Source organism: Diabrotica virgifera, chromosome 5 (assembly GCF_917563875.1).
Source record: "Diabrotica virgifera virgifera chromosome 5, PGI_DIABVI_V3a".
In the NCBI taxonomy this organism is placed as follows: Eukaryota; Metazoa; Arthropoda; class Insecta; order Coleoptera; family Chrysomelidae; genus Diabrotica; species Diabrotica virgifera.
Window position 1 is genome coordinate 53,703,422 of NC_065447.1, and position 12,141 is coordinate 53,715,562.

The 12,141-nt window shown below is 31.4% G+C and overlaps 1 long non-coding RNA gene across 1 annotated transcript; it reads left to right on the forward strand.

Annotated features, from left to right (window-relative positions):
* The first annotated feature begins 1,609 nt into the window (after positions 1-1,609).
* On the forward strand, positions 1,610-2,474 carry LOC126885031 (uncharacterized). Its single transcript, XR_007698235.1, has 2 exons — positions 1,610-1,975; positions 2,032-2,474. It is a non-coding gene; the product is annotated as an uncharacterized LOC126885031 (long non-coding RNA).
* The last annotated feature ends 9,667 nt before the right edge of the window (positions 2,475-12,141 follow it).

Consider the following 12,141-nt stretch of genomic DNA (forward strand, 5'->3'; position numbering starts at 1 on the left):
TCTCTGGGGGTGACTGAAATATTTCTGCCCTCCAAACCGATGTAACAGAATGTTTCTATTTAATTTTTTAGCTCAACCTCCGAACTGGCGATTAAGATATAGCATTTTTTTTCTATTTCTCTTTGATACATGTGGTATTTTCTAATAGATGAGTAAGAGAAGAGAGCAGAAGAGATTTGCTCAACAAAAAGATCTTTACAATAACCCATATAAAAAATTTCAATCCAAGATATTTGTCTTAAAAAAAAATGTGAAAAAAATTTTTTTAAGAAACGCTGTTTTTAGTTACGAGTGACTAAAATTAAAAATATTATAAAAAAAATCAACTAAAAAGACAAAAATAAAAAAAAATTTAAAAAATCTAACACATTCGTCAAAGAAAAGCATGGCGCGTCTTCATCGAATAAACGGTTTTCGCCCCACGCTTTTCTTTAACGAATGTGTTAGATTTTTTCAATTTTTTTTATTTTTGTCTTTTTAGTTGATTTTTTTAAATTATTTTTAATTTTAGTCACTCGTAACTAAAGAAAAGACTTTCTTAAAAAAATTTTTTTCACATTTTTTTATTTTTTACTTTTTAGTCTTACACTTTTTAAACATTAAAATATATCGTCATGTTTATTAAAATATGTATAAAACATTGATGTACTAACATGAAAAGTAGTCGGAATCGGCAAAAAATTTGAAACTTTATTGTTTATTTATGAAGCATAAGGTAAACAATTAACGTAAAAAGTGAAATTATGTATAGTTCATATCATTAGCTACAATCCGTAAAAGTTTCAAGTTTTTACATTGTAAAAAACAAGAGAATTTAAGCATTTTCCATTAAAATCGTTTTTTTTTTATTTAAACAATTAATTATTAAACATAAAAAAATTTTATTGACTATTCGTGTATTGTTCCCGCGAATGCATATGTCTGCAAATTTTCATTCATTTGCATTGGAGAAAAGGCAGTCAAATTAACCTCTAAAGATTTGACGCAAACTATTGAACTAAATAAAAGCGTTTAATTAACATATTTGTAATAATATCTTAAAATAAATCAAACAAATTAAAAATAAACTTTCATATAGAACAATATTAACACTCACCTCTGCAAATTTTATGAAAATTGAACTCCAATCACTAATTTAACAAAAAAACTAAAATTGAAAAACAGTCGAGTCCCTGTGCATTTTTAGCACATTCTAATTACCATCTGTCAAGTATCCATAATTCAAAAAAAAATTACCATTTTTAACTTAATTACGTAGCACGATTATTAAGTAATTATTGTTTAACCCATTTAGCAGTTCCGTATCACTTTTAAGATGTTTAAAATAAAAAAAAAACTGCTTTTTCTAGGGTGAGTCTAATAAATTGAGCAGGGACTGTAAATGGTGGACAAAAAATAATTATACACAATGAACATACAGTCGGAAAAATGAACGATCACATACTGTGATCACATCAATCACTTATTTTGTATTTGCTGTCTTTTTCTTTAAGTAAATAACAAACGTTTCTTATAGGGCTTTTCATCGACTGTCATTTGTTTCGAGCTTCTGTCATGTGTCACATAATATTAATATATCTACGCCATACGTCTTTGGTTTGTATCAATGGTCGCGTTCACCAGAATAATCCGAGTGCAATCCGATTAATTTGCGCTGAAACGCTGACAGTTTTTTTACTAGTGAACGACTGACGTTTGACATTCGATTGAGAGTGTTCTGTGTTCCATTTGTTTATGTTTTTATTCCTTGTTTATATAATTTATAACCTAGACAGTTGAAACTGTCTAAACTAAAATGGATAATATTCTTGAAGAACTTTTGTTTGGGGACGAAATTAGCAAATGCCGTTATACATTTAGCAGATGTACCTACCTCAAATTATTCCAGAAGGATGAGATGAAATTAAATATATATAAACCATAATTCAATATCCAATTTAGAGAACATTTTCATATGTCCAGAACTACTTTCCAGGTAAAATTGTATAACAAATTAATAACATCATGTATATTATATTGTTTTATTTCCAGGAACTATTTAATTGTATTGGCCATATCCACCAATTTGAAAACAGAATAATTCTATTGGAAAAAATTAATGTTTATGATGTGGATGCTAAGTAAACCAGAGAATTTGTTGCTGGGGATACGTTTGGTTTGCCAAAGAGCTCTGGACATAAGATTTTCACCCAAATAATATAGAATTACAAAAAATTGGAAATAATTAATCTTGAATATCAATGTGTATATTGAGTTTAATTTTATTGTAAATATTCTATAATATAATTTTATTGTAAATATTGTATTAACACATTTGTGGACACATCTTCATATGCAGACAGTAATTTCCCTTTGTAAGTACATGCATATTAGTCGTATCTGTGAATGGGTTAATTGTAAATCGTAATCAATAAAAATTTTTTGTGAATCAATAAAAAACTGGTTTGTTTGAAAATAAATGTAGTACAAATGTGGTCATAATATTTATTTTCATGCTTAGATAAAAACTAAATGTATTGTATATATAACACAACCTTTCATATATCTTCCTCCTCCATTGTTAAGCAGAATTTGTTAACAAGAATTGTCCCTCCATTCTTTTTTTTTTCTTCCTTAGCGTTCCTAGTATTTGATTGTGGCTCTAAAATTGCATTTGTTTCACTGAGAGCATCTAAAAGGTCTCTCAATCCTTATTTCGTTGGACATAGCCATACTCGTAGAAATAATTCTATCTGTATTGATGGTATTATCAGAGAACAACGAACACATGGTGGTCTTCAGAGTGCTCCCAACCAACAGTACCTTATGCTGCTGCGTTTTCTTTTACTGTTTTAACCCTTATCCGGGCAAGTGGGGCTCAATAGGCCCGAAATGCCATGTCTTTTATATGGAAGTAAAATGTCTTGCCCGGATAAGTATTAAAGTGAGCTTTCTCGTTTCAGAATTTTTTATCGAATACAGCTTCAAGATAACGTAACCATGCAAAATAATTATTTTTTCCCTTTATAGGATGCCAGCAACAACTTTGTAATGTAAGATTGCTTGGAAATGTGCTTCTGTATGAGCATCATAAAGGGATGTCTACTGCATTCCCAGTTTATCTCAAGAGTTAGTTGGTTGTGATCAAAGAATCGTATTAAAAAATAGATTATATCTCCCTCTAGTTCTTTTTTCATAGTACTTATATTAAATTTGGATTATGCCTAATTCCATGAAATGACAACAAATAATATGATTGTAAATAGTTTTGAAAAAGCTGTTTAAACTGTATAATTAAATTTTTTTTAAAACATCTACTTTTAAAAATTTCGTACCTAGGCCTGGATCCCGCATACCAAAAAAAAGTTGATTAATAGCAAGCTCAAATTTGTTAATAGCTTAACGGTGTCTAGTTGGACACTCTTTGATGTATAGAAACACTGGAACAGGGGAAGCCTTAATTGTGGAACGTGCCATCATGACAAGTTTATGATTGTGAAAACTAGCAGGTTGTTTTTAAGTTTATTCAATAGCAAACTTTGTATATTATAATATATGAAAAAATTTTTGTCCGAAAAATATGTTGGGCAGTTGGCTGAAAGACTTTGGTCGATGGCCTTTTGGTACATTGTATCAATAAAGTATGTCTCTCTCTATGTTGGGCATTTTAATAATTCCGACACGTAGAACATGTCAGAGGATAGGAATTATATTGGTGATAAATAGCAGTCTAATTTTGCATGCTAATGAAAGAGTAGCAAATCAATTGGAAGTTCTGTCCGACACAACACATGAGACGTTTTTGTAGTCTGACGTTCGAAACCTGTAACCTGTTCAACAATTAAAACTTCCCGTTCCAGTGTTTGTTTTAAATTAAAACATCAAAGTTTGTCCGACTAGACACTGTTAAGCTAATAACAAATTTTCAGCTTGCTATTAATAAACTTTCTTTTGGTATGCAGGATCCAGGCCTATTAACTATTTAACTCGAGCAGATTCCATTTTACCAGCGAATATAAATCTCATTCAAAATTCGGCATATCTAGATACTTAACTTAATGAAATCTTACCAGAATAATAAACGTTTACTACAAGAACAAGAAAATTTTGATAATAAATTAAAGATTCGGTCAGCTGTAGAAAGGTTTGAACTAATAAAATGCAAATTTAGAGGATTAAAATTTGATACAGAAAATATTCGATTAACGAACATTGTGTTTCACACAATTTTATAATATAGAAGGCAATAATGTTCTGGATAAATGCAATATTGAGTAGGTATGCTAAATAAAGAAATTAATAACATAACGGTGGGTGAAGAAGAATAAAAAATTGGAAATATTATTAAAAATAACTAATATGGAGTATTATTGTATAGGTACCTACCTACCTATATTAAATTTAATTTTATTGTAGGTAAATATTAATTACAAATAGTTGGTATGCAATGAATACCAATTTTTATAAGATTTGTGAATCAATCAAAAACTGGATTGTTGGAAAATAAATGAGGTAGGTATTACCTACTATACAGATATTGTGTTAATATTTCTAGTAACTATATAAATAAAAAAACACAAATATTTCTAACTTAATTTAGATAATAACTATATATAGGATACATATTAATAATACTAAAATAAGAACTACAAATATTTACAATAAATTACATACAATAATTATTGTATTTATATTCAATTTTAATTAAATTATCCATTTTACTTTGAACTTAATTTTAAAGTTGGCGGGATTCAGCTATCACAGCCACCGAACAACCCGAAGGTGCACTTCAATAAATTTCATTGTTTAGCTGTCAGACAGATTCTGTGACCTTGCGCCATTTTATCGGTCCAAGTGGTCAGATCCGGCTTTGCTTAACTAGATGTTGCAGCACCGGTGTTGATTTTTCAAATAAGTGTATCAAATAAAATTTATTTACTTTAAACTTATTTAACGTATAATTTTAATTAAAAAATATATCGTGACCTAATAGCGATCTAATAAGAGCTTCTCTGTATTCTATGTATTTTATCTCTATTTCTGTAATTTTTTTGTACAAAAAATAGGAGTTCCAAGCTCTACATTAACAAAGTATGTATAAGTACGTTTTTAACAATATTTTATACACAGGGTGTCCAAAAACTCTACCGACAAACGAAGACAGGAGATTCCTCAGATAAATTTAAGACATTTTAACCTAATTCTTCTAGTCCGAAAATGCTTCCTAAGAGGGCTAGAGCTCTTTAAATATGGCGTCTTGTAATTAGTTTTTCTTAAATAACGCCAGAACGCTCTCATTTAGAAACATGAGAATTGGTACGCATATTTATCTTTCAAAGATAAATCGATTACATTTATTGTGAACTTTTAGTACCGGTCATAGGCGTCCGTTTTGGGTAGGGCAACGGTTATTTTATCGGATAACTTTTATGTCTTTAACTTTTAAGCATTTTTGACACTGGATTATTAAATTATGAGGTATCCTTGTACTAAAAGGTACTCTTCCTTTAAGTCGGTAGAACACAAGGTTTTCTAAAAAATCGATTTCAAAATTTTTCGTTTCTTGAATTTCCAAAAAAAAATTCAAAAAAAAAAGTTAGAAAAACGAAAATTGGTACGTTTATTTATATTCCAGAGATGAATCGATTTCATTAATTGCGAATTTGTAGTACCGGTCATATGCGTCCGTTTTGGGTAGGTCAAGAGTTATTTTATCGCATAACTTTTTTGCCTTTAATTTTTAAGAATTTGTGACTTTAGATTATTAAATTATGAGCTATTCTAGTACTAAAAGTTGCTCTTGGTATAAGTTAGTAAAATACACTGTTTTTTTTTTGAAAACTTTTTTGCAGTTTTTTTTTCAAATTTAAAAGACGAAAAATTTTCAAATCGATTTTTCTAGAAAACGGCGTGTCCTACGGACTTAAATCAAGAGCACCTTTTAGTACTAGAATATCTCACAGTATAATAATCCAATATCAAAAATGCTTAAAAGTTAAAGATAAAAAAGTTATGCGATAAAATAACCGTTGCCCTACCCATAACGGACGCCTATGACCGATACTAGAAATTCACGATGAATGAAATCGATGCATCTTTGGAAGATAAATGTGTGTACCAATTTTTGTTTTTCTAAATACAAGGGTTCTGGAGGTATCTAAGAAAAACTAATTACAAGACGCCATCTTCAAAGAGCTCTAGCTCCCTTAGGAAGCATTTTCGGACTAGATGAATTGGGTTTAAATGTCTTAAAATTATATGAGGAGTCTCCTGTCTTCGTTTGTCGGTAGAGTTTCTGGACACCCTGTATACATAATATAGGTAAAGTTTTGTTCTGAAGCTATTTCCTTGTGGCATTTTTATAATCAACTATTTTCAATGATTGAATACAAGAATTATTTTGTATTTTGACAATAACACCTGACTTGGGCGTCGAAACGTTAATAAAATCATTTTTTTGGTAAAATTGTGGCTTATTTCCCATTGAAAATAATTGATTAGGTAAAGTTTCATAGTTAACACCAAATTTTCAAGTACCTACCCATTTAAGTACATACACATTTATAAAAACATTGTGAATTTAAAAATGCTTACCTTGATTCGTCTTTTGGAAAACGGAAAAAAACTATAGCTGAAATTTGATACCGTGTTTTTACAGTTGATCGCTGCACAGATTAAATTCGAACTGCCTTTCTTTTTGTCCATATCCATAATTATTATTGCACAATGCACAAAATCACCGAACAGAACAACACAAAATCAAAGTAACCCCGAAACAAGCGTGATCTGACAACAACAATCACAAATTGATCGTGTCAGCAGCGGACCTGTGGACCGAAAAAATGGCCGCCAGCCGTGCGCAAACCAGATGCGCGAACTTTTCTCGCCGAGTCGACTGTGCCTTCGGGTTGTTCGGTGTCACAGCACAATAACAAATTTAAGGCTGAATAAAATGGCGAGCGCTTCCAATCCGATTAATTCAGCGCACCGTTCACTAGTAAAAGAGCTTCCAATCCGATTGCAATCCGATTCCAAGCTCTCTGTTTGATGAACGCAACCATTGGTATATATCAATAACGTATGACGTAGATATATTAATATTATGTGACACATGACAGAAGCTCGAAACAAATGACTGTGAATGAAAAGCCCTATAGAAAAAGACAGCAAATACAAAATAAGTGATTGATGTGATCGTTAATCATTCACAGTAATTTGTTTCGAGCTTCTGTCATGTGTCACATAATATTAATATATCTACGTCACACGTTATTGGTATATAACAAATGATACAAACGAAAGACGTATGGCGTAGATCTACCATTATGTGACACATGACAGAAGCTCGAAAGAAATGACAATCGATGAAAAGCCCTATAGGGCTTTTCATTCACAGTCATTTGTTTCGAGCTTGTGTCAAATGTCGTAAAATCCGTGCATATTAATATTATACACAGATTATACAACATATGACAGAAGCTCGAAACAAATGACAATCGATGAAAAGCCCTATTCTTTCATTTTTCCGACTGTAAAGGATCTGGAATAAAAGAATCTTCACCAATAATGATTTAACCAAACAATAGCAGGGGACACAAAATAATTAAAGAACAATAGCAAAAAGGAGACACAAAATGGAAGAACAGCAAACACACGCTAGAAGCCGTTTAAGCCAAATCTTAATAAGGATATCTTAAGAAGTTGATGGACAGTGCGTCAAATGTATAAGTAAGTGTTGTGACACTATATGTATTTTGCAAAGTAGAATAGGAAAATTGCTGAATTTCTTTTGACGCTTATTTTGTGGAAACAATGAGTTAACATTTTTTGTACACATGTGGACGACGACCATGGACGTCGTGTCACATTTCATATGCATCTGTAGATGTAATGTGACATTTTTGGACACCGATTTTTTGTCCCAACTAGTTATTTCTAAAATGTCTATAGACGTTGTGTCACGTTACATAAATGGTAATTAGACGTTCTGTCCATCAACATGTTAAGGAATTGAACTCTGCAATGGAAAAAGTAAAAAATGGAAACAGTAACACTTATCAAAAAAGCTCTGAGAGAAATTTGGAATTTAAGAGGTACATTATGATGAACACTTGTCAAAAGAATTGAGGAAATACAGGGTATACTAGGTATATGTACTGTTGTAAAATTTTATGGGAAAATTTTAGAAAATAAATTTATATCAGAGACCACGAGATCATAGATTTTCATCGCCTTGTATATGACCAAAAATTGTAAATATTTTAAGTTAGCTAGTAACCAGTGTTTTCGCGGAAGGTGAAATCGTTAAGTGATTTGTTAATGGTTCTTTGAACGGATATACAATTATGCGGTAAAAATTAGAAAGTACATTTATTTATTATGAGAAGTCGGTGTAAAGTGGTGAAATTGGCCTTTGCGAGCAGCTCGTGGTGAAACGAAATCGTTGACCGAGTTGAGAAGTTAATTTTCCTTGTGTCCGAGGAGATTCCTGTGTTCTGTCTAGAACGAGTAGCCGGTGGGTATCAATTTGCACAAGTTATCGAGCAGAGATAAAACTGAATAGAGATTTCGAGCGAGTCCCGTTGTTTGTTTGTTGGTAAAGCAGTTTGGACGAGAAGGACCTTTCGCTACATCCTAGGAGCAAGTGTGAGAGAATCGAAGGCTGCGCATTCCAGGAAGAAGAAGTAAAGAAGAAACAAAAAGGTTAGTCTGAATTTTGTGAAACGGAGAGAGTTTGTTTTATATTAACACCATATTTGTTTATTTTTGTATTGAGCATTTCTATAGCATAATTTAGTCATTCCAAAATTTAAAGAAGAGATAAGTAATCAATTCAAAAGGAGAAAAGTAAATTTTAGTATTTTTGTAAGAATAGTCTAACGAATTATTTAAATAAAAGTTTTGTTAAAACAAAGGAGATATCAGAATTAAAGCTTAATTTATTGGATGAGAAAAGTTGCAACAGAATTAAATTTTAGTATAATTTTTAAATCGTATATTTATGGTATATTTGATAAATAAAAAATATTTATAACATTTATATGACATCGAGTGTGTTTAATTTCCCTGTTTTGTCCCTGGATGAAGTAAGCAACTAGAGATACTAGAAGCCACAAACCAAAGGTAATGCATTAAAATTAAAATAGCCCTGAGAATAAAATTTATTAGAGAATTCAATTTAATTTTGGTTTTGTAAGTAATAATTAAAATAATTAAGTAATTAATCAAAATAAGAATTTGCTGATCAATCTCATAACAAGAGAGAAATACAGAGCATAACAATACATACTAACGTTACAAGAAATATAGCAGAAGAGGAAATTTACTATTGAAGTAGATAATTGTATATATTTAGAGGACAAAGAGAAAAGGCTCGAAGTAGGCTTTTTCGTACAAAAACTGAAATATTTTAGGCTATTCTCAGCAATAATGTGTAGGTATTACAGGAATATAAGTGTATGGTATTTTTGCAAGTAGGTACATATTCTTGAACACACTCTTTTGCAACACACTTTTGTAAGTGTGCACACACTCATGGACATAAAAAGTGATTTATGAAAATGTAAAAAATATTTTAATTTATTGCCAAAGTTGTTTAACCTAGCCCTGGAAGACGTCTTCAAAACTAATAATTGGTCATAATGGCAACAAGTTAAACCACCTCAGATTCGCTGTCGCTGATGATATCATGCTTAAAGTGAGCACATTCGAGGAATTACAAATAGTGATGGAGAGAAATTCTCATACAGCGCCCAATACGTCGGCCTAAAAATTGATTAATTAATATTTATTGACGGAAAACTCCATTTTACAATTACAATTAAAAGTCAAAATTAAACATTGAACACAAGTTAACTTACATTACTTAAAATTAAACTAACGACATCAAAAAAAAAATTTAAAATCAAATTAAAATAATTCACGTGAAATAGTCCTTTTAAAAGCATTTAGTGTGACTCCCATAAAGTATATATTTGGAAACTCATTTACACTAGAAACAATTCTATTTAAAGGCATATTTTCTGCATGACGTGTATTGCACAATCTAGCGGATAGCAAGGGACATCTTCTCAAATTCCTAGCTGGAACATAAAAATCTATTCGACCCAGAATGCTAGGTGCAACAATAATACCATTTAACACCTTAAATACGAAATTAAGGTCAAAGTATCGCCTGCGATCCTCTAGACGGTGCAAATGAAACATCTGCATGACCTGACTGGAATTCAATTGCATTCCTCTAGTACCTAATCTATACCGCAGATATCTAACGAATTTATTTTGAATCGATTCAATTCGATATTTGTGATTCTCATAACTTGGACTCCAAATCACTGAACAATACTCTAGTGATGAACGAACATAACTCAAAAACAATCTCACAATTACAAACAAATTATTAAAATCATATGACATTCTGATGACTAACCCTAATGTCCGATTAGCACGCGCAATAATGGCATCATAATGGTCCACGAAACTTAGCTTACTATCCAGTAACACACCTAAATCCTTAATTACCTGAACCCTAGATAAATCCACATCTCCTATCTTGTATTTAAAATCACTGGTGGTCTTATTACGTGAAAAAATAATATATGAGCATTTCGAAGCATTCAATCTAAGATTATTTTCCTGGCACCAATGTACTAAAGAATCCAAATCTCTCTGCAAACCCTCACAATCAGATTCTGACCTAATGCATTTAAATATCTTTAAGTCGTCAGATTTAAAGTTCCTACCAATATTATTTACCAACAACAGAAAAAGCTTAGGACCCAAATGGGAACCCTGCGGAACCCCTGACACGGCTTCAAATCCATTAGAAACACATCCTGCTGATCTTACTTGCAATGTTCTTCCTTGCAAATACGAAGTAAACCAAGCTAATAAAGAACCATAGTGATACCAAAGTTTCTCAGCTTTGTAATTAAGACATTATGATCTAGTAGGTCAAAGGCCTTACTGAAATCGGTGTATATAGAGTGCACCTGGGAACCCTCATCCATTGCTGTACCTATACTATCGATATACAAAAAGAGGTTAGTGAGAGTAGAACGTCCGCCTACAAATCCATGTTGGTTGTCCGTAATAATGTTCCTAAAACAATTATCCAAACTTGGCAAAACCATTTTTTCAAATACTTTAGATAAGGCTGACTGAATACAAACTGGCCGATAATTTTTGATATCACTATGATCTCCTGCCTTGAAAATAGGACACACAAAGGAATGTTTCCATCTGTTCGGGAAAATTCCCGTCTGGAAAAATTTACTAATGGTTCACACAAGGACACTGCACTTTCTCTTAGGAACAAATTCGGTATCAAATCAGGGCCAGATCCATTTATTGACATTTAATGACAACAACACATTCAGTAAATTGTCGAAAGTGACTTCGAGGTTACTAATTTCCACCTCCAGCTGTTGTGAGAAAATTTCATTACTCTCCAGGTTATCCAGAGATTTACCATTAAAAGTGCTGTATACTATACAGTACCAAAATGTTTCGCAAACAACTCTGTTATTTTTTGTTTGTCACTCTCACTTTCCTCACCTAGAAACATAGAGCCAGGGAGAGCACCATGTCCGTTGATTTTATTTTTGATGAACTTCCAAAATTCACCAGCGTTCTCATTTATTCTCACTTCCATCTTTGAAACGTAAGCATTGTAAGACTGCTCAGTGAGTGAGGAGCATTCATCTCTCAAATTTTTAAATTCAATATAGTGGTGATACTTATTTGTAGTTTTATATTTTTTATGCGCAATCTTTTTGGCAATGACTTTACTCTTAAGTTCAGATGAGAACTAAACAGGAAAATTCGATCTTTTTACAGATATCTTTGGTACAAAAAGTTCACTTGCGTTCCAAATAATGGAATTAAAAGCATCTAAAATGTCATTTACATCCTCTAAACAGTACAATTCAATCCAATTGATCTGAAGCAAATAATTTTTCAATTTTAACTATTTATAATGGGAAATAAGCCACAATATTATTAAAAAAAAATGATTTTTATTAACGTTTCGACGCCCAAATCGGGTGCCGTTGTCAAAATACAAAATACTACTAATATAAACAAAAATGTTGTTGCTTAGTAAAAAAATTCTTCTAATAATTTATTTAATTTGACTCATTTATATCGGCAATTCAGATACAT